Raw genomic sequence first — 22,604 nt, forward strand, 5'->3', positions numbered from 1 at the left:
GCCGCGTGGGCAGTGTTGTGGGCAAGGGTGACCCTCGGAAAGGGGCCCGGGAAGCCAGCCTGCCACGTGTGCGTTTCAGGGGAGGTGCCATGGGGGGCACTCCTCGGTGTTTAGGGAGCTGGTAGGCTCGGAGGCAGTGTAGTGCCCGGGGGTGCCATCGTCGGAGAATCGGCAGAGGGTCGTGCCTGCCAAAGGGAGCCACGTGTCCCAGCCATGAGACCGTGTGAGGGCACGGAGAGAAAATTGGGGGGCGAGGCCCGAAATTGTGAGGACACCAACACAGGCGACGGGAATCTGGGTTGTTAGAACCAATAGTTTAAGCGAGAGGCGCTTGTTGAAAGCCCCGGGTAGTTTAACAGTTAAATGGTTAGGGTAGATAGGAAGTGTACCCCTCCGCACCATCCATCCCCTCACTCTCGTTGTGGGCCGCTGGACCCACTTTGGTTATAGATCGCTGAAGTCTGGGGAGGCCATTCTGAGGCTTGAATTGGGCCTCGACACAGGACGTTAGCTCTCCCTTATTCCCCTCCGGGAAGGGAACGTAGGGGTTGGGAGTAGGCTAGGTGACAGGATAGGTTAGCCGAACAAGGACAGTAAAGGGGGGTTAGGGGACGATTTATAGTGGGGAAGTAAAAATAAAAAAATAAGTTGGGGCTAAAATTGGGGTTTGACAAATTAAGGGAGTGGGTATAGACAGTGACAGGCAAAGGCGATAGGTTGGGAGGGAGACCGTAGGGTAGGTCCGAGCCCGCCTTCCGAGTGGCCAGCACCACCGCACTCCCTCCACCAACCTCCACTGAACGGCAAAGACTGGCCAGCTTCATCGGCTGGCTGCGTTGCTGCAAGGCAGAGGCCGGCCAACTTCATCGGCAGCTGTTGTTTTGCTGCGAGGCCTGTGCCGGCTGGATCGTCTGCAGCTGCTGTGCTGCAAGGCTGTACCGGCCGGATCGTCTGCAGCTGTTTTCTTCGAGGCCTGTGCCGGCCAGTTCATCTGCCGGCTGCGTTTGCCTGCAGCGGCCTTGTTCAGCAGGCTGTGTTTGCCTGCTGCCTTTGCCATGCCATGCCCACTGCCCCTGTTCACCAGCCCCGTTCAATTTTTGCTTTGCCCCCCCCCCTGTTCATTGCCATGTGCGCCAGGATCAAGGCAACAGTTTGCAAGCTGCGAGAACTGCCCTGATGGCAGCTACAACACGGGCCTGCACTGGCGGCCCGTGCACCGTGTTTGTGTTCATCCATCCATTCGTTGTGTTCATTGCGTGTGCCACTTGAGCTGGCACGGAGACTGTGTTTGTGCAGCCCATGCACCGTTGTGGTTCACTGCGTTCAGTTCAAACCATTCATCCATCCATTCGTTGTGTTCATTGCGTGTGCCACTTGAGCTGGCACGGAGACTACGTTTGTGCAGCCCATGCACCGTTGTGGTTCACTGCGTTCAGTTCAAAAGGGAAGGCCTTGGACTGCGTGTGAGCAGCCGGCCACGTTCCCTGTCACCTGCATTGTTTGAGCCAGAGACTGCATGCGAGCAGCCTGGCTCCCTGCTAACTGCTTTCTTTTTGCAGAGTTCATTGATCCTGGGCCATGGTTTAGTGTAAAATTTGTAAGTTAAGGTTAACATGTACTGTAAATATGAGTGCGCCCCCGGCATATTTGTCTTAGCGCCGGCAATTTTATTTAAGTCGTCCGTGTGAGTGAGTTTGTTTAGGTAGTTACTCAGCCCTCAGGTTATTTATTTTGGGGACACGAATACCATGAATGTCGCACTCAGGGATCCGTAGGTAAAATGTACTAGGGGAAAACTACACATGATGGCACACGGAAATTTGACGACTCGGGACGAGTCTGTAAAAAGGGGAGGGGGTAGTGTTGTGGTTGATGAAATTCACAAACCACCATTCAGGTCCCTTAGGTGAGATATCTCTGGAAGTATATGTGTAGTTAGGCCCAAACCCGTTGTCTAGAGGGAATAAATGTCATTCATGCGGGCTGCGACTCTTCAGGATAGCCGTTTTTCTTTTACTATCTTTATTTTGGACCAGCCGCCATTATTACCACCACCAACCACGTCTCAACAGCCATCACACAACAACCACCAACCACAACGCCGCTTCACAACAACCACCAACCACAACGCCGCTTCACCACAACCGCCACGACCTTTACCGTCACAACTCGCCACCATCGCATCCACACCATCTCGCGCCACTCGTGGGCACCGATACTGGACTCGTGTAGGGCGCGCACCGAGCAGCGTATTCAAAAACATCACAGACTTTCCGAAGAAAAACGGATCAAAAACGACTCACGCCCACTTTTGTTCCGTCCAATCAGTGAGCGAGGGGCGATTTGGCCCCGCCTCCAGGGCATTGGAGGGCGGTCGCTATATGCAAATACATGGATCAAAAAGCATTCACGCCGACTTTTCCTCGGGCCAATGGGGAGTCAGTTAGAGAGGTGAAGGGTCGGAGGCAGAGGGTCAAGAGTGAAAGAGCGAAGCCACGGGGCTTATATAAACGGCTGCGTTCGTCAGTTCAGTTAGGAGTTGTGCGGAGTTCAAGAGAGTCGTCGGTGGAGCTGGAAAGAAGTGGGAGAAGTCAAGAGTGAAGAGTTGGGACGAGCCAAGAGAGGAGACGGAGAGGGCGAGTAGACGGAGCTGTGGAGAGGTGACGGCGGCGAAGGCGGACGAGGGGGTGCTCGCGTCGGTGCCGGGAGCTGCACAGGGAGAGGCCAGCAACGCGCCCGAGGTCGAGGAGGAGACGCTCGCCGCGGGACCCGAGACAGGGTGATATCCTCCTTCCCCCGAGCATCAGCAACCCCCTCCTGTTTCCCCCCGCGCTGAGATAGTGCGACAAAGGGGGCCCCTCTCCCACCCCCTACCAGACACTGTCCACGAGGCCCGCGGAGTTGAGGCGCCACCGCCGCTCTGCGTCTCATCATCAGACGGTAGGCCCGACCTGGTCTCGGCCCCAGGCCCGCCTCATCCTTGAGGGTGGTTCTTTTTCTTTTGCTTTGGGAATATGTGTTGTCGGCGCCGTCTGTGAAGTAAAATTGTATAAGTGTTGCCGTGTGCCCGGTAGTCGGTTAGATCTGCATTGTTGCATTTGCTTTTTGTGTAATATTGCATTGTCTTCTTCTTTTACATGTGCTTTTGGTGGAATTGTATATGTGTGCTTTCCGTTCATCGCGAAATAAATGTGCTTATTGTTGAACTGTTTTCCCGCTTCGCTTCGTCTTTTCCTCTGTTGAATCTCCATCTTGCTTCACGTAAAGGGTTGGTCGTGGGCTAAAACGCCCGATAATTAATCGAACCGTCGAGGCCGACGAATAACACCGCTCGGTTATCCCGATAGTACGGAACGGGTCGCTTAAAGTGGCCCGTGTCCGAAGTCGACCTGCGGCGAGGTGCGATCGCCCGGTCTACCCTCCGTGTGGGTACTTAGGTAGGTCGAATTTGGCGAGCAACCCTATCCCACGCGGGGGCCGATTGGCACGATCGCGGTGAGACCGAAAGGTCCACCCATGACTAGTTCCCGGCGTTAGTCCGAGAGGGTCACGACTGGATTGTCCGTCCGGTGGGCGACGTGCCGCGATTCGAGTTACGTGGCCGTCCGCACGCCGGCGGGCGCGAATCCGCAACAATATAATATAATTAAAAGGCTGCCGCTCAACGATTTAAATCATAACCGCACTAGAAATCGAAGTGTCAACATCACCGTCATGCCGAAAAAAAACAAAAAAAAAACATGGAGTCTGGAACACTGACGGGTTCCTTCTGTGAAGCCCATTTTTATATACCAATTCCCCTAAACGCTGCCAATACGCCATTATACGGTAGCTGTAAGTTCGAAACACGTTCAGTAAGTTCTGTGGTCGTCCGTAAGACGTCAAATAGTGTCTGCATGTACATCAATATGCATTGGAGATACGCTACTCATAGGTTCAAAGCACGTTACTCATAGTTTAGAAATACGTTTCGGGTACGCTAAACATTACCTCGACGTGTTTCGACAAATGAGTAACTTACAAGTAATGGGTGTCGACGTGTGTCAACGATCGCGTTACGTGCCTACAACACGTTACTCATAAGTAATAAATAAGTTTCGGGTCCGCTAAATATTACCTCGACATGTTTCGACTTATGAGTAACTTACAAGTAACGTGTGTCGACGTGTGTCAATGATCGCATAACGTGCCGACAACTTATGGCCATCGTATGCGGAACGTGTGAGTCATACGCTGGCATACGTCGAAAAATTTTGAGCATGCTTAAAATTTGTCGACGAGCTTGGCGTACTACGACGTATGCCAGCGTGCTCTTAACGTATACAAAACTTACCCATAACGTATTCGACGTGTGCCAGCGTTTTAGACAAATTTTTCATACGTCGGCATACGCTGACTAAATCGTCAAGGTGTGACAGCCCCTTTAGCAATGCCTTCTCTTTTTTTGCACCCAAAGGCGCTGTCACACCTTGACAATTTAGCCAGCAATGGCAACGTATAAAAATGTATGTAAAACGTTGGCGTACGCTGAAATTTTGATTTTTTTTTAAAGCTTTGGTCGTATGCATAACATATTAGCAACGGGCACAGAACGTTTCGTAATCTTCAAGATAACTTATACCAACGAATGCTTAGCCTGTTGTCAGCGTTCACAACCTATGCCCAACGATAGTTTAACTTAGGCACAGCGCGCTGCACGTATCGCCGACGAACTTGTGGTGTAACCTGTTAAAAACCTGCCGCACGCCGATTTAAATCATAACCGCCTGAGAATTGGAAGTGTCAACATCGCAGCCACACGTTGACGATTTAGCCAGCATATGCCGACCTATGAAAAATGTGTCTAAAACGCTGGCACACGTCGAATACGTTATGGGTAAGTTGTGTATACGTTAAGAGCACGCTGAAAAACGATGAAGTACGCTGTCATATTTTGTGGTACGTTTAGTACGTTGTGAAATTCCAAGCATGCTGAAAATTTTACGACGTGCTCGCCGTATGGCTCACACGTTCCGCTCTGCTGGGAATAAGTTGTAGGCACGATATGCGATCGTTGACACACGTCGACACAAGTTCCTTGTAAGTTACTCATAATTCAAAACACGTCGAGGTAATGTTTAGCATACCCGAAACTTATTTTCTCCGTCAAGGCACATTTTCTTTTTTTTCTCCTTGGCTCCATGAAGGCACGTGACGAAATATCTGAAGTTGTTGTTGTTGTTGTGTTTTTTTAATTTTTTTTAAAAATTAAAAAGAAATTTTATCACGAATTTTAAAATATATTCGGACATTTGCTTTTAAGTTTCGACGTCGACGTGACAATATCCTCAAACAGAAAATATTCACAGATGAGGAACTAAGAATAAGACATGAGCAAACTGAAGAAAATATTCACAGATGAGGAACTAAGAATAAGACATGAGCAAACTGAAGAGGCAATCGGGCGTGACACGTAACGGCACGTGACGAAATATCGGAAGTTATTGTTGTTGTTTTTTAAAACGCTGCCAATACGCCTTTATACGGTGGCTGTAAATTAGAAACACGTTCAGTAAGTTCTGTGGTCGTCTGTAAGATGTCAAATACGTCAACATGTACATCAATATGCATTGGAGATACGTTACTCATCGGTTCAAAGCACGTTACTCATAGGTTAGAAATAAGTTTTGGGTACGCTAAGCATTACCTCAACGCGTTTCGACTTATGAGTAACTTACCAGTAACGTGCCTCGACGTGTATGCAACGATCATGTAACGTGCCTACAACACGTTACTCATAGGTTATAAATAAGTTTCGGGTACGCTAATCATTACTTCGACGTGTTTCGACTTATGAGTAACTTACAAGTAACGTGTGTCGACGTGTGTCAACGATCACATAACGTGCCTACAACTTATGGCCAGTGTAGCGGAACGTGCGAGTCATACGCTGGCATACGTCTTAAAATTTCAAGCATGGAAAATTTGAGGACAACCACAAAGTACAACGATGAAAGTCAGCGTACTACGACGTATGGCAGTTTTTCAGCGTGCTCATTACGTATACAAACTTACCCATAATGTGTTCGACGTGTGCCGGCGTTTTAGCCCAATTTTGCATACGTCAGGCATACGTTGGCTAAATCGTCAAGGTGTGACAGGGCCTTAAGTACGATATCTGGTCGCAAGACTTTGTTTTCGATGTTCACTCCCAATGGGGTCATAAGGTCGTACGTGAGCGGTACTTCAATGTTTTCAGTGATTGCTTTTGGTATATTTTCCCACAAAGTTTCTGGAACTGGAATATCAATGTTTTTGCAGATGAGCCAACAGATTACTTTACAAACTCTGTTGTGTAGTTGTGTGTGCAGCTGTTCTGATACGTAATTTTTTTTTTCGTGTTCGGTCATTAAGTGTCACATATCATTCTCTTTGCTAGTCCCACCTCCACCCCTCACCTGTCTTTAGTTTTTTTTCCTCCTCTCCCACCCCCCCTTTTTCTCTTACTCTATCCCTCCTCAGAAAATGCAGCACTCTCCTTCCACACGTACGTGTGTGTGTGTCACACACCCTCCCTCCTGCAGTGAATAGCAACGTTTGGTGAGGTATCGCTTTGCCCACCTCCCCCATAACTCCCCTGTCTTCATCCTCTCTGCCTCCCCTTCCCCCTCACCCTGCACCTGCTCCTCTCCCCCCCCCCCCACTTCCACACACACACACACACACACACTTTATTGACTCATCAGCGAAGTGACAGGTTGTATTAACTGGTGTATGTATATGTATATGTGTATGTGTGTATGTAAATATATTTATATATAATATATATACACACACACACACACAAAATCTGTCACTTCGTGACGGGAATATATATAGAGAGAGAGAGAGAGAGAGAGAGAGAGAGAGAGAGAGAGAGAGAGAGAGAGAGAGAGAGAGAGAGAGAGAGAGAGAGAGAGAGAGAGAGAGAGAGAGAGAGAGAGAGAGAGAGAGAGAGAGAGAGAGAGAGAGAGAGAAAGCGTGAAGAGGGGGAGGGTTAGCGAGAGGGAGGGGAGCAAGAGAGGAGAGGGAAAGAAGGTGGAGTGAGTAGGGGGCAAGGAAGAGGGGGGGTATAGGAGGGGAGAGCAAGGAAAGGGGCAAGAGTGATGAAGGGGGTAGGGGAGAGTGATGCTTCATCACACATTGCTATACACTCCGGGAGGTAGGAGGTACATGGAGGGGGTGGGAGTGAAGAGGATGGGGTCGCAAGGAGAGGGAAGTGGGGAGGGAAAATGGATGTTCTGGATTTGCATTTGGTAGTGAGACTTGCAGGGAAGGGGAGATGGGGTGGACTTGCATTTAGGAGAGGGACTAGAGAGGAAGCAAGGGTGGGGTGGGGGGCAGGATGGTCCCATCTGCCGGCATTAGTACAGGATTGAATGAAATGGGATGCACTAAAACAGCACGTTCAAACAGGATAGCAAAACCACCCATCACTTTCATACAGCATGTATCGGATACAGCATGTCTTTTTAAAGAGATTATAACATGGGCTTCCCTTGAGGTATGTGACTCTCACTGTGGCTGCCACCCTGTTGACCTGCTCTGGAAGTGGATCTCTCAAAGGGGGGGGAGGGGTCACACACTGCCTAGAGATGCCCAGAATGGCAAAGAACATGCAAACCAGACAATCCATCACTCCTCCAGCAGCCGGACCTGTTTCCAAGCCCAACCCCACAGTCCAAACTTCAAAACCTGGCTCAGGCCAAGAGACCCTAGAGCCCATCGTATCCTAGCTGCAATGCTTATAAATGCCTGGAGACACCAGTGTTTCATGCCTTTTATTTAATTTCAGCACACATTTTACAACCAATATGCGATAAGTCCCAGAATCTCTCAACCTAAGCCGAATCCCAAAATTCAAACCGAGGAATCAAATGCAGCAGCAGCTCCGATCACCCAAAAAAGTGCCCATCCTCCCAACCCGCACACTTCCCATCACTCCAGCCTCAAAACAAAACACAAACCATCAGCACAACATAACCACCTGCAAACCACAACACAACCACTTGTGGGAACTTATCACATCCATACATTGTTTATCACTTCATGAAAGTTGAAGAGGGGTGAGAGAGGAAGGAGGGGTGGGGAGTGAGGACAAATGAAGAGTTTGGGGGGGGTGAGGATGGATGGATGGTGGGGATAGAGACAGGGGATTGATGGGATTGAAGGAAGGGTTGGGATGGATGGAAAGTGGATTCACAGCAAGTTCCACAGTTGTTCACGAACACACGATGCTCCAATCTCAAAGAATGAACACATGGTGTAAAGAATGAATGATGGATGAATGAATGACAGTTCCTACCTCCTGTTCCTTTGTCTGCCGTTACATTCCCTGTAGCATCTACAATGAGCTTGGGTTTTGGAAACAACTCTCCATGAATATCCTCTAAAGTACTCCGCCAGGGGGTGCGTCTGAGCATCTCCGAGCGGTGCTCAACATGACCGCTCTGAGGTGAAGGTTACATTTTAAACTTTTGTCAGATTTAACTGAGACAACGGAACACGTGTTTATATATGGACTGCATTTACTTTATCATCGAACATTGTCTTGAATATCAATTTGTAATCTTTTCAAAAACAACAACAGCTGTATTAAAAACTGCCGTCTACTTTTTTTGCCATGGCTTGCAAACGTCAGTTTGGTCCATCAACCCATCCATCCATTTATTCCTTCCCTCCATCCATTCCATCTCTTTTTTCCATCCCTTCTCTCCAATGCATTCATTCCTTCCCTCCATCCATCCATTCTATCCATCCTTCCCTCTACCCATCCATCCATTGATAAGGAATGGCAGGCTTGGCACCGCACGACACTATGGGGCGCAACACAGGCAGGTGGTCGATCGATGTATTTTTGATTGTGTTTATCAGTGACAGTGCAGGCACTTTTGCCGTGTATCACCATGTCTTGCAAACAAACATCCAAGCAGCTTATAGAGTGCTCGCCAAGTGGCTTACGCACTCAAGCGAGCACTCCAACAAAATGGTTGATAAGGAACGGCAGGCTTGACAAGCGATTAGCGATTGCCGATTGGTCATATTAAACACTTCCCGGAGACGCCCAGAATGTCAAACAATGTCCGAATTGGACAAATGAACACTTTTTTTGTTGCAGTCGGAAATGCTGCTTCAGTCAATTCTGCAGTTTCAATTTTGAAATTTGGCTCAGGTTAAGAGAATCACATTTTCAGAAATGAAATAAAGCCACAAATACTGGCGTCTCTGTGCATTTATAAGCATTACGACATATCCAGCGATTTGTAGGTCTGATAATCCGGCATTCGATGATGTGTGACAAAACTGAAATTAGTAAATAAATTTTTTATGAGGAAGCCGTTGCGGCTTGTTCCAAGTCAAGGCATTGTTGAGCAGGCCATGAAAATGGTGAATTAAGACCCCAGCGAGGTAACCACGGATTTCATCTTAAGACTCCATCAAGGGAGAGTGAGGTGGCTGAGGATATGCCTGATAAAGGAAATAATTAAATAAGGCTGTTAAGTATCTTGAAAAGGGGTGTTTTAATTAACCCAAACACCCAATTTTCACTCATTCACTCCCTTGGAGTTCCCTTCATATGTGTGCAAAGTTTCAGGCTGCGAGGTTTCATGGTGTTGGAGTTATGGAAGAGACACATTGACAAACTCTGACATACACACACACACACACACACACACACACACACACACACACACACACACACACACACACACACACACACACACACACACACACACACACACACACACACACACACACACACACACACACACCTTGTAAATCAAGAAAACTTTGCAGATATTTCATTTTTGCTTTGATTGCGGTGACTATTCGACTGCAAAATTATCGCAACGCAAACGAAATGACAGTCGCTTGGCTCGCTGTCCAACCCAACAGACAAGACTAACTTTTCCAATCTTGCCATTGATATACGATATGAGTACTTGTTTATTTATGGTGATAGCTAACACACTTCAATGATGGAACACACATATACTGTTTTCACTTCAAGCAATAAAGTTGTTTCAAAATGATGTATTTTCAACAACTTCAACATACTGTACATTTGTTTCGTATTAGTGGGGAAACTTTGCATAACAATTGTGCATTTTGTGAAGAAAGCACCAAATTTGGCACACGAGTAGCCTATTATATTATGAACAGATTTGGATATTGGGCCATCTCAAAATTTTTGATGGCAGTGGAAAATGGCTGCCACAGCCATCAGCGGCTGAATTTGAGATGGCCCAATATCCAAATCTGTTCATAATATTGTTGCGAATTCGTGCCCGCCGGCGTGCAGACGGCGACGTAATTCGGGTGGCACGTCGCCCACCGGACGGACAATTCAGTCGTGACTCTCTGGGAACTATCAACCGAAGCCAGTCACGGGTGGGCCTTTCGACCTCACCACAATCGTGCCAATCGGGCACCCGCGTAGGATAGGGTTGTTCGCCAAACTCGACCTCCCTAAGTACCCACGCGGATGGTGAACCGGGCGATCGTACCTCGCCGCAGGTTGACTCTGGACACGAGCCGCTTGGGCGGCCCGTTCCAGACTATCGGGATAACCGAGCAGTGTTATTGTCGACCTCAACGGTTCAGATTATTTACCGGGTGTTTTGCACCCACTACGAACCCTTTACGTGAAGCAGGATGGAGATTCAATAAGGAACAGACGAAGTGAAATGGGGAAAGATTTCACACAATGCACATTTATTTCCCGGGACACGGAAAGCACTTATATACAGCCATACAGTCAAAATGCACATAGGGCAATTAAATAAAAAAAAAAGCAACGGCGCAGAGTTAATACCGACTACGCACACAAACGGCAACACTTATACAGTTCTACTTTACAGACGGCGCCAACACACATTTACACAAAAGCAAAGAAAAGAAGCCACCCTCATAGACAAGGGGGCAAATAGGCCAGCAGGCCAAATGTGTGCGTGACCTGGAGGAGCGGCCAGGTCCACGAGACCAGGGGGGGGGGTCCTACCCGCGTCCTCGTGATGCGTTGGCGGGCGAGCCGCAAATGTGGCCGCTCGGCTGTGCCCCGACTCCGTTCTCCTTGGCGGGTTTCGTTGGCATGACGTTTGGAGTGGGGTGGGAACGGTGCCCCCTTTTGCAATATCTCAACGCGGGGGAAAAGGGGAAATTGTTGATGCCCTGGGGGAGGGAGATGGCTGGCTGGCTTGGGTCCCGCGATGATACGAGCAATTCCCCACACCGTAACCTCATTGCCGACAGCCGTCCTTCTCGCCTCGGACCCGAGCTCCCTTGCTTGCAGTTCCACCGCGACTCTTCTCCGTTCCGCACTTTCCTCACCCGACCGACCAGACTCTCTTTTCCAAACTCTCTCGGCGACTCCAGAACCCAACTCACTTCATTCGCCTTGCGCTCGCCTTCTTATAGGCTGGCAGGAGCAGTTAATATGCAAATATTAGGATCAGAATGATCTCGGGGGCGGAGCCACGCTCACCCATTGGTCGGAGGAAACGGGGGCGTGAACCTCCCCTGATCCTAGAATTTGCATATATCGACTTCACACACACACGCGCCTGGAGGCGAGGCCAAGCCACCCCGCGCTCGCTAATTGGACGGAGGAAAAGTGGGCGTGTAGAGTTTTTGATCCGAATTTTCCCTCGGAAAGGCCGCTATTTGCGCTCGCGGCTCGGTGCGCTCGGCACCAAATGCCGAATGGGCCCGAGACAACCCGACGTTCAGTGTTCACAGGTGGTGCGGTTGTTGGTCGTAGAAGGAGGGAGGTGAAGGTGGTGGTTTGCTGGTTATGGTGCCGTTTGGGAATGGCGGTGATGCGATGAGGTGGGAGCGTAGATGGTGGCGGTGGCGTGGTTGTTGTTGTCTGAGGGTTGGAGCGTGGTTGTAGTTGGTGATGATGGCTGGCGTGGTGGTTAAGGTGGTTGTTTTGTGATGGCGGTTGAGACGTGGTTGGTTCAAAATAAAGATAGAACAGAAAAACGACTGACTCAAAGCGTGGCAGCCCGGATGAATCACATAAATTCCCTCTATACAACGGGTTTGGGCGAACGACACATGTACTTAGAGATATCTCACCTACGGGCCCTTCATGGTGTAATGCGAATTTCCACAACCGTAACAATATGATAGGCTATGAGTGTGCCAAATTTGGTGCTTTCCTCACAAAATGCACAATTGTTATGCTATATTTAGCTAAGTTGTCCCACTAGTGGGGTAACTTAGCATAACAATTGTGCATTTTGTGAGGAAAGCACCAAATTTGGCACACGAGTAGCCTATCATATATGAACAGATTTGGATATTGGGCCATCCCAAATTCAGCCGCTGATGGCTGTGGCAGCCATTTTCCACTGCCATCAAAAATTTGAGATGGCCCAATATCGAAATCTGTTCATAATATGATAGGCTACTAGTGTGCCAAATTTGGTGCTTTCCTCACAAAATGCACAATTGTTATGCTATATTTAGCTAAGTTGCCCCACTATATCTCTGTCATGTTTGTCTCATCAAGATATCAATGCCTTGCTGCGTAACTTCGCCGAACCAAAATGATTCTGGTGCCATATCAGTATGTTTATAACTACTAGCAAGGTACAAGTTATCGATCGGAACAGGAACAAAATATTTTTGGAACAGCACATGAAAAAAAAAAATTGAAAAATTCAAGATGACGTTGCTTGTTTATGTTGACCAATATGATGCTGTGAAAAGCATCATGGGAGGTTTGCACTGAATTAATTTCTCGGCAATAAATTTAGCACAAAAGTATAACGGATTACATTGAAAGGGAAGGACAAATCTTTGAAAAACAAGTGAAATTACAGAAGATTCATGATGAACGTGATGGAACACAGAAAAATCTTAAATCAAACCGAACCGGAATGGCACCGGTTCAAGGCCGACTCACTTGCATGGGCTGTTCACTGTCAAGCTCCCTTCAGTTTTGCCTTGTTCTTCCTCATGACGATTGCCCATCCTGCTGCGATGGCGTTCAGATGACTGATGACCCCCGCCCCTGCAAGTCATATGCAGTGGATGTACTCTTGAACCATCATGTCCATGTGTCTGCCAAGAATGACAAGCCTACCTCGCATTTGCTGTGAAAGCTTTTAAAACATGGCATGCCTTGGATTTTTGGTTGGTGCTGGTACTCCTTCTTGAAGTCCCACACTGTGCTTTCGTTGACAAGTCTTACAAGCTCGGTCGTCATCTGTTTTGATACCTGCTGTGGTCAGATCTCAATGGTGAGATGGGCGATCTCTGCATGCTGCACGTCACTGTCCTGTCCGTAGCTTCCGTGCTTGTGTTTCCGGGATGAGTCTCCTGCATCACCTTTTCCACCCCTGCATTTACTAAAGTTGTCAGCTCAGTTTTCCATCTTCAATGAATTGGGTAGGACTTGAAATGTCAGCGACGGATTGGTTTTCTCCAACCAGCCCAACATGATTATTCTCTCAATCGTTCACTCGTGCATGCACGTCAACGGACAGTCGAGAAAAGACATGGTAAGCAGATAGCCTGGTTGTTTTACTGTACACGACAACAGACCCTCCCAGTTTGTGCGGGTTACGTTTTTGAAAAAAACCCGCATTGGGCAAAACTATCAGTGGGGAAGCGACATCACCAAACGTTCGCCATTTTGGTAAATGGGACCGAGCATGACGTGGCCCTTGTCCGGGATATCAACATGCTCCGGAACCAATGGGTAGTAAACCTGTCAAGTAAATGGCTCTTAGATGTTCAAACGAGCTTGCTGCAGAAGGGCCTTAATTTTGCCATCACTCCTCGAGGCATTCAGAATGACACATTATGTCCCGGGTGAAGTCTGCGATCACGGACCTTGAGGACACTACTAAGAATGAGGTCAGATCACAGGTGGATGGTGTACTTCTGCCCCACATGCCTCGCAGAAATTTCAATTTGGACCAGGCACAACTTCAGGCTTTACAAGAACTATGTAAGATGGATGGTGTGCCGTTCTTACAGGCAGACAAGGGACATGCAACAGTCCTGTTGGATCGATTCATGTACACTTAAAAAAATGCAGGATATGTTGGAGGATTCAATTACATATGAGCGGCTAATCTCTGATCCAACGAAAAAGGAGGAACGAAGATTAAACTCATTGCTTGCCAGAATTAAAGCAACTGGAAGACTGTCGGCTGTGGAATACAAACAGTTGCACAGCAGCAATGGAGTGGCTCCCAGGGCCTACAAGCTATTGAAACTGCACAAGGAAGGAGTCCCACTATGGCTCATTGTCTCCTGCATAAATAAACCATCATATTCCTTATCCAAATTCTTGGCCAACATCCTGAAGCATTTGGTCAGCAAAAGGGAGCAATCCTTAAATAATAGCACTGCCTTTGCCGAAAAAGTGAAACGTATCACCATCAAACCACACTAGACCATGGTGTCTTGACGTCGTCTCAGTTATTCACCAACTTGTCCATAGCCTTGGCAATCGAGGTGGCGAACTGGTGGTTGATGGAAGATGATCGGTGGAAACAGGCTGCTTAGGCCTGATGGATGTGTGTGACATGCTCTCTGCTTGCCTCTCTTCCATGTACTTTGGCTTTGGCGAAGTATATTACAAACAGGTTTTTGGCAGCACCATGGGCATGCCAGTCTCAGCCATCATCGCCAAGATTGGGATGGAGGATTTGGAAGAGCGTACCATTCCATCCCTACCAGTACAGCCAAGTGCGTGGTTCTATTATGTGGGTGACACTTTTGTCATCTGTCCCACTGACACGGTGAACTCCATACATGAAGCCGTCAGTAAAACCTTTCCATCCATCTATTTCACCCTCAAAGAGGAGAAAAATGGTGCCTTTCTCTTCCCAGACACGTTCGTAACAAGGAACCCTGAAGGTCACAGTGTACAGAAAGCCTCCACACACCGACCGCTACCTTGACTTCGATTATTGTCATCCATTGGAGCACAAAAGATCGGTGGAACACACCCTCTCAAAAAGAGCATGTGAGATATCATCCACCATTGAAGACAAGATGAGAGAATCTGACCATCTTCAGAGTGTTTTGAGGGCTAACCATTACCCAGAGAGATTGCTACCAAAAAGTAGAATGATCCTACATGACCCATGCAACAGACTGGGACCGAAAGAACAACCCAGGGGTTTTTGTGTTCTGCTTTTATACCGGGTGTATCGCAGATGATCGGCAGAGTATTGAAAGTGGCATGAGTGAGGGTAAGTTTAAAACTGGTCTTCACTCTCAAGAGGGTAAAGGACAAGCTACCGAGGTGAGGTCGGGCAGTGGTGGTGCATGTGTACCCTGTGGTTGTGGAGCCGAGTACATGGGAAAGACGGGGAGGACCTCCCCGTCTTAGGTCAGCGCATTGCTGAACACCTCAAGGCCTTTGAGTGCAATTATCCCAACAGGTCTGCCATTGCCAAACATGGGCTCATGGCAGGACACACACCTTTATGGGATAGGATTAGCATTTTGGGTTCGACCCCGAACAGGACCAGAAGACAGATTCTGGAGGCTTGGCATGCAGAGGAAACGGTAACATCGATCACGCAGGTGGTGGATTTACCTTTAGCATTTAGACCTCTCTTGCATAAATGCATTGGATATGTATGTGTATAGGTTGAGGAAAAACAAAATCATCGATATACGAGCCATGGACTTTTTTGGACCAGCTATGTTATCATTTACATAAAGATTGGAAAGAAAATGAAAATAAATATAGCGAGCCTGAGGAGAGTTTGTCTCATTTCGATTCAAAGCACTTTAAGGTCAGCATTGGAGATGAATATAAACTCGACGCAAAGTTTCACGAAGAAAATAACATTTGTTTCACGTCATTTATAACACCTGAATGTTACGTGCAAAGCAAATGGCAACACATTTTCCATTGCTTGTGTGTCTATAAGCAACTGAAGTGAGAGACTGACAATAATTGTGTTGAGTTGACTAATGATGCAAATTAATGTTTCAATGCAAGGACATTTGCTATACAGTAAATTTATATACACACTTGGATAAAAAAAGCATATTTAGCTCACAAAAACAGTGGTTGAACCTTCCACATTTTCAAAATAATCAAAACTTACCTTTTCCCTCAGTCAGACAAGAAAAGAAAGAAGCATGAGTCAAAAGGGGGATACAGAAAAAGGGTAGATCACATGTAGATTAAAAAAAAAATGGATTAATAGAGATTAATATGATTTAAATTTTGGAGGAAAGACATAAAAAGAAAAATAATCATCCAATGCATATTAATCATCTGAGAATGGAGGATAACTAGAGATTGACAAGCATGGCAATAGGAAGAAACGAGCTCATTGTTATAATAAAAAGGCAAACTCACAAGAAGTATGCAGGACAGCCAATGAATGACACCTGGAGGAAGATGGAGATGAGTGATGAATGTAAAATGCAATGAGAAGGAAGAAGAGTAAAAGAAAGACAGCATGTAATGGCTATGGTGTGACATGATGCCCAGCACGTGCAGAAACACAATAGGGAAATCAGCACACCTAAATCAGCTCTGCTCACCACTGCTTCCCATTAGGTGGTATTATCACCACCTGTCTTGGCATTCATGAGTGATCAACGTAATAGTGGATATGGCAGCTATAGCCTCTCACTCTTCCCCTCTCCTCGCCTGTGGAGTTCTCTCCTTATTTTTATTCTCTCCAACAATGTAACTACTTACGAAATGGACCTTTAGTTTGTCCCCGTGTTTGTCCTCTTTTCTGCCTGATCTCTGAATCAGCATATATTCTCCCCCTGCCGGGTTACTTGCCATTATATTTTATACTCACCAACTCACTTAATGATCCTTTCACACAAAATATGGACATATGCTTCTTCGTATAAGTATGAATAAATACATCTGTAAGAATAACACATTATACAGATTTATCTTTTGTTATATTCCCTTACTGTGACCACCAACCTCCAGCCAAAGCTGCCTGACTCCATTGCTTGCAATTACCCACAGGCCACTGCTCCCTTGGTGGCCAACTGGAGGTGTGCAGTGGCCCACTTTTCAGGTCAGGCCAATTGCCGAATATTCCCTTCAGAATAAGACAAAGGGACATTCTCCACAACTATCTTCAGGAGGACAAGCGGAGGTGAAAGTTGGTGGTGGTGGTGGAGTGGAGGCGCTGGGTCTCCCCGTGAGTTACATTTGCGGTTTGGCTATTTTGTACATTTTTAGTGAATTCCCTTGAGATAATTTTTGCGAATAGAAAATGTGTTCCTCAGACTATCGTAGCTGCAGTACAAGAGAAATGGAAAAGATATACTGTACATTTGGAAAAAGCAAAACCATGTGACCAGGCTCTCTGTTCTTTGTGCAAACAGCACTCTGGTAATGTGTCTGCAAGACTGCAACAGTAATTCTAATGGTTGCACAGAAAGAATCACTCACATGCAGCATTGCACGAGAAGAGTGCAAACAAGGCATTCCTACTAATAGATGTGGCTAACCTGCTCAAATGCTCAAAGGGGATCAACAGCTTGCCGAACGAGAACAACCTTGAATTTTCAAGACATCTCTCGGCTCCTTTTGTTGAGATCACAATACAGATCAATTCATTTGTCATTGATTTTTGTCAATATCTTGCTACTAATACAAACTATAATTATTTTCAATCATCTCAATAACATTTCTGGGGGTGGGGGAGGGGGTTATAATAAGCAGCTGAGATGGCTACCTGCCACGAGTTTATAAGTCAGAATGTGCCAAATGGTGACAACGAATCTACTTTTGAACTCCAAAATTTCAAATTATCCTCGTTCCTCAAGCTTTATATCGTGATCAAGCAGTGGCAACATTTAATGACGAATGCAGTGCAAAAATGAGAAAGCGTGCAGCTCAAAGCTCGGATAACATTTTGTTGTGACAAAACAGCTTCATGGGCAGGTGAAAATTTGGGCACAAAGTTGTGCAATAACACCAGCACAACTACACGTTTTAATCAGCCCCTGAAGAGAAAATGCACCTCTCAGTACTCAAGAAAACCTGCACTAATAGGCGATTTATGAGGTGTGTATCAGACAAGGGCAAACAAATCTGTGCCTGACTCAAGCTTCTGGGCTTAACTTTTTCAGTCGTGAGAAAGCGATGAATTTGACAGTTGAAGTGATGAAGTCTCACGTGGATTCATTAGACAGCTGGTTCTTCAAACATTATTGTAATCCCCTGCATTCACTTTTAACGCAGGGCCCATGGAACATTTATGCCGACACCCGCAGCCTTCGTGTACTGAAGGGGATTCGTTCAGAACTTGGAAAGACAGGTATCGCCATGTGGTGTGTTGTCCCCCTTTGGACTGAAGGCTTATACAGCACATGCTTCTTGTGATGTTCATCTTTTTGACACTTACATCTTTGATTCCTCTTTGTTACAATCAGCATGACAGCAGTTTAAACTCAGAAAGGAAGTCAATTGGTGATTGGGACACAAAGCTGTAAAAAAAAACAAAAAACCTTTTTGGTTTGGGGTCAAAGGGCACTGTGGTTTACTTGAGACGGCGTTTACCACCGACTTTTCTCTTTCAATGTTTCAATGGAAGATCAGCATATGCAATATTACAAATTTGGTTATAAACCACCATTATAGTATTGTCATCTCACAAGAGGGAAGTAAATACAGAAACAGCATATTCTAGTGGAGATGTTAAGCTACTGCTGTTTAGCTATGATCATATTCCAGTGGAGACCTAAAGCTATGTTAAGCTACCTCAATCAGTCATGAAGTTTAACAAACCAATATTTGGAATGGTACAGGTGTGTTGAATTGGTTGACAGTCAGTAAGTTTCTTACCTGTAATTGTCACAATTTCCATTTGAAAATCTCTTACATGCTGATGCAGCTGCACAAAACAAAGACTGCCTTTCTAGTCAAGAACGAGCACACCAAGTGATACAAAGGGGTAGGTATGACCAGCTTAGGGTTGAGGGATGAGTATGTCAACCCCAACAAAGTACCCCCGATGTTCAGTATCTCAAACAGGCTACTCCAGCCTGACTACTAATGCTGGCTTCTCCTGCCGACCCTATTTCAACAAATGGCAGAGGTATGAAAGACGAGTCTCGACAGCTTCAATCCAGATTGCTCCGGAGAGGTGGGTCTTGATAGCTACAAGGTGGAGACTACCCATCTATAAGGAAAACTCTAAATGAAAGCCAATGGCGGACAGCTGAATTTTACCTGCTGACCAGGGGTAGCACCACCACCCACCCTGTATAAACTTCCTGGGGTGGGTGCCTGGGTGTGTTTTTGCCAGAGGGAAGCACTTGTGTGACTATGGGCTTGTCCCTTCCTCCATGTTCAATCCATAAGAAAGTGAAAGCACCAGAAAAAGTACGTGGATTTCTTATGTTGATGTATTTTGTGTTATTATACATACAGGTTCCTTCTTAATTTTGTGAGCATTAGATATAATCAAACAAGCTTTGGTTGTGCTCACTATGTAACATCATAATCTACATCATATACAAACAAGCACATGTTGCTAATCAATCGCATTACTCACTTGGGTGAAACCCATTCATGTTAATCGCACAAATATTTTTTGCAGTAATCATTTTGATTCTTCAGGAACTAAAACAATGAAAGTAAATACATGATATATAAATATCTACATAATAAAGCAGGATTATCTATCCGATGTCTGTCTGCTTGCCTGTCTGTCTGTCCCTCTCTCTCTTTATCGAGTGCAGCCTGTGGCTGCTGGTTGCATCATTGGTTGGGACGCAGCTATGCCGCTGATGCAGTGTCCCCCTTACCAGTACACTGGTGCTCATTTTGTCGACCTCGGAAGGATGACAGGCTGAGTCAACCTCCTGGTGTATATTAATTCAGCGGCCAATGGGGCTTGAACTCAGGACTCTAGGATCCCAAGCTGCCACCCTAACCACTAAGCCAACACCAGGCTTTGTCTGTCCCTGAAGTACTCCCTCAGCTTTACAGCTGGCCCTGCCAAACTTTCTGGGGAACCTTTTAGGGGTCCCAGTGAGTGTCCAAAGGTGGGTGGGAGGTTTCATAAATTTCTCAATACAATTATGATTTTGAGTTTCCACCTCTCTCTCCACATGTAAACTCATTCATGGGTTCAGCATTATCACCATTTCCTGCATGTGGAAACATTCGCTGGTTCAGTAATATCGCAATACAATTGAGATTGTGCATTTCCACCCATAAAATGCCGATCTTTCTCCACATGTAAAAACATTCGTGGCTTTGGCAATTTCTCAGTATATTTGAGATTCTTTGTTTCCACACGTGAGAGGCCACAATTTTTTGCGGGTAAACTCATTCGCGGATTCTGCATTTGCATTTTCACCATTGACCTTCTGATGAGGTTAGCTGCAGTAAGTTTTCAAGACGTTGGTATAAATCTGGAGACCCCGTGTTTTTTTTTTTCAAGGAATGCTCTGTGTGGCACTCTCAATAAATGAATCCCCAAAAGGACTGCATCTTCTCACCAAATATGGAAAAAGATGAGGAATCCAGTCCATCAGGAAGTTATGCAGTGAATTAAATTGTCCTCATGAAGACACTTTAGGCGGTTTGGCATTATCTGTTTATAGACTTTTCCATCAACATCACACCACGTTCGCTTGAGACCTTTTGCTATTTTTATAAAACTAGTGCGTGCTCGTACATGCAAAAAATAAAAATAAAAATAAAAACCAATGTCATCCGCAGGGTGACCCGTATCTTTCCAAAAGGTGACCACGTGTGACTTCTTTAAGGTCACACTGAGGTGAACAGAGCTGCTATCCACCAGGAGCGACTTCTTGAGGAATATCTGCCGACGAGAGATTCCGATGAGAATCGTTCTACAGAGTAACCATGAAAAATATGCTTTTGCCTCATAACATCACCAAATGACGTCATAATGTCTCAAGCTTGACATATCTAGAAAGCACTCAGCGGTGTTCAATTTGAGGTACTGCACGATATGGTTCCTAAAACTTGAAAATTTGACCTTGGGGTCAAATATGTTTGACCTCAGGCGCTAACCATGAAGGTGAAGGCCAATCGCTACCAACAATTAATCAGCTGAGCGCCAGACCATGAACTGTATTCCCATGAAGTTTGAAGACGATCCGATCAAAATTACTCAAAAAATAAGGGTTTCGTCGACTCCCCTGATTTGCGACAAAGTGACCTTTGACCTTGACCTTCAAAAATTTGTGCACTGAAAGGGACCTCTATAGGCCTCTGATATGCGAAGTTACAAAAATTTCCAATGATAACTGTGCTCTGCAGAATTTTTTATATGTGATTACAGACAAACAAACAAACAAAAAAAAAACATACAAGCTGACTAACATATCTTGCAAAAACTTCGTTTTGGCAAGATAATAAAAACTTTCAAACCACATGCCAGAAACAACAAACACACAGGCCGTTCCTTTGCTCTCGTGTGCCCGTACGTGCATGGTCGCACATGCGTAGCCGTATGTGCAAACCGAAAAAACAACAAAAAAAACTATCAAACAACCACACAGGCCGTTCCTATGCTCTCGTAAATGACGACTGGATTGGGGCATTGTGTTTATCTATAAATGCGCATAAGAAATCGAGAAGTTATTAGAATACAGTAAATCATCACTATCCGGAAGTGGTGCGTGCTGTACGGAATGTTCACTTGCATTCCACAAATTATCACTTGCATTGAAGTCACAACTGCTGTGATACTTACACACACAGAGTTAATTAAAATTAAAATCAAGTTTACCTCCCTGTCTTTGCTTGCCATGACATTCGCTGCCATTGACCATTGCCACTCCTACGCCATGGTAACTTAGGCGCCCTTTCCCCATCGTAACCGGCACGGCCAGTGACATCATCATCGGCCGGCCGCCCACCGGCCTACGCAGCCACACCTACGCAATGTGTCTTGTCATTGGGTTGGTAAATAAATGGACGCAGCAACGTGTCTTGTCATTGGTTTAGTAAATAAATGGCCATAACTTGGGAAGTACTTGTCTGATTAATATCAAACCTTGAAAAGGCACATACTCAGGTCCCCAGCAATATAGCTGGCAAGTTTCAATTAGATCAGACCAGTAGTTGTCGAGAAACAGCGGTCACAGACACACAGACAGCTGGAATTATAGATAGATAACCCATTTCCTTCATCATGGCACAAAAGAGCCAATCCCCCCTCCCCTACCAACACCATCACCATCGTCATTGTTATCAGCTTCATCATCATCATTAAAGGTACAGTGATGTTACATAAGACTACTGCAACAGTTTCGGGGCCAGCCCCACCAAATTTTCTTGCAGCTTTTTGGGTCACTGCATATGTTCTAAAGTGGGTGCAAGCTTTCATAAAATTTCTGAAAATCTTTTTTTGGGGGTGAGTAGCACAGGTACCTCACTAATAATTTATATATCATGGTATCTAGTGAGCAAGGATAAAAAGTACAGCAACTTTGTGAGTTATTGTACTTGTCTAAAATAAATGCATATTTTATCAGGTTCTTTAAAATATTCAGTTGGTAATACACCACGACTTAAATATGGTTTGAAACGTGGCAAAGTTTTCAAGCAGTAGGTTTCTGGAAGCTTATCAAACGTG

General features: G+C 45.9%; 1 long non-coding RNA gene and 1 pseudogene across 3 annotated transcripts in view; both read left to right on the forward strand.

Moving 5' to 3' along the window:
- Positions 1-19,653, forward strand: part of LOC147023250 (uncharacterized) — a 116,523-nt gene extending 96,870 nt beyond the window's left edge. The window contains exons 2-5 of one of the 3 annotated variants that reach the window (XR_015059735.1): positions 6,502-6,579; positions 8,360-8,473; positions 17,000-17,177; positions 18,227-19,653. This is a non-coding gene — a long non-coding RNA (uncharacterized LOC147023250). Of the gene's footprint in view, positions 1-6,501; positions 6,585-8,359; positions 8,474-16,999 lie in introns of all 3 variants that reach the window. The other 2 variants (XR_015059736.1, XR_015059734.1) reach the window with 2 other exon arrangements.
- On the forward strand, positions 14,024-15,204 carry LOC147023251 (uncharacterized; annotated as a pseudogene).
- Positions 19,654-22,604: the final 2,951 nt, after the last annotated feature.

Source organism: Eptatretus burgeri, chromosome 7 (assembly GCF_056783735.1).
Source record: "Eptatretus burgeri isolate ZD-2024b chromosome 7, Ebu_testis_v1, whole genome shotgun sequence".
Classification (NCBI taxonomy): domain Eukaryota; kingdom Metazoa; phylum Chordata; class Myxini; order Myxiniformes; family Myxinidae; genus Eptatretus; species Eptatretus burgeri.